Below are 1,361 nucleotides of genomic sequence, written 5' to 3' on the forward strand. Positions count from 1 at the left end.
GTCTAGCTAGGTAAGATATTATTGGAAAATCATTCATTTTATTGAGTTTTGTCACTATATCCCATAACTGCCTTCAGAACTTGAGCATTGCTTGTGATAAATCTGTTGTAAATCTGAAGGGTACTTTGTATATAATTTCCATTTTGATCTTGCTGCTTTCAGTATTCAGGTTTTCATCATTGTGACTAGGATGTAATTTGAGGAGTTTTTCTTTGGATCTCTTTTAGCTGAAACTCTTTGGTATATAGAATGTAGTTGCATATATCTTTTGCTTTGTGAACTTACCATCAATGATATTCTTTAATGTTTGTTTTTTTCCTGTTATTTGGGCCATACCTGATGATGTTCAGGGGTTACTCCTGGCTAAGCACTCAGAAATCGCTCCTGGCTTGGGGGACACCAGGGGATTGAACCACAATCTGTCCTAGGTCAGACGCATGTAAGGCAAACACCCTACTGCTTGCACCACCGCTCTACCCCCGTTCATGTTTTATTTTTCCTCTGGGTCTCCAATGATATTTTTGTTGTTTGTTTGTTTGGTTTTTTGTCCCCCAATTCACAATACAGACCAGGCAAAGGGCCTAGGTGAGGTGTATATGGGGTGCATTTACTGTACCTCCTCTTTTAGAAAGGCTCTTTTCCAACATTTTCTGTTGTATGAAATTGTTAGGTAGCTCATCTTCAAGTTCACTCATTCTGTGCATTGCTCCACATTTTGTGGCAAGCTTCCTACTATGAATTGGAGAGCTAACCCTTTCCTACTTTAAATGTGGCATGTTCTTATTGACCCATGAATATAATTTAATAAATTAGAAATTGATCTTTTAATATGTGAATATTATTTCCTTTTTGTAAGGGGCATACTGGCAATGTTCAGGGCTTATTACTGTGAACCAGGAATTACTTCTGGTGGTGATGAGGTGAGGGGTGAGGCAATCATATGGGATGCTAGGAATCAAATCTGGGTTGCCCACATGAAAGACAAGAACTCTACCCACTGTATATCCCTACAACCCTGATTATTGTTTCTTATGGATTTACACCTGCATTTTATAAATTTATTTTCATTTTAAAATTTTATTTAAAGAAAATACATCACATAGTTGACATAGTTGATCATAATAAACCTTTCCAGAGAAATGAAAGTAATGTAAAAATAGAGAAAGAAAAAATAAAATGGAAGAGAAAAAAAAGAAAGGAAAATAAAAAATACAGTAGCAAATACATTTGTGAAAATAATTGTATCTCCAATCAAGTCAATAATACAATAGCAGAAGGTTTAGTAAGCTGTAATTGTTAGCTGTCTATTCTGTTAAATTGGGGTGGTGTTTCTTTAGATTTAACAACAAAAATATAAGTGA

General features: G+C 35.2%; 1 non-coding gene across 1 annotated transcript; it reads right to left on the minus strand.

Annotated features, from left to right (window-relative positions):
- Positions 1 to 542: 542 nt before the first annotated feature.
- Positions 543 to 676, minus strand: LOC126021249 (small nucleolar RNA SNORA51). Its single transcript, XR_007499830.1, has one exon. It is a non-coding gene; the product is annotated as a small nucleolar RNA SNORA51 (small nucleolar RNA).
- Positions 677 to 1,361: the final 685 nt, after the last annotated feature.

The sequence above is a fragment of the Suncus etruscus genome, chromosome 10 (assembly GCF_024139225.1).
Source record: "Suncus etruscus isolate mSunEtr1 chromosome 10, mSunEtr1.pri.cur, whole genome shotgun sequence".
Taxonomy (NCBI): domain Eukaryota; kingdom Metazoa; phylum Chordata; class Mammalia; order Eulipotyphla; family Soricidae; genus Suncus; species Suncus etruscus.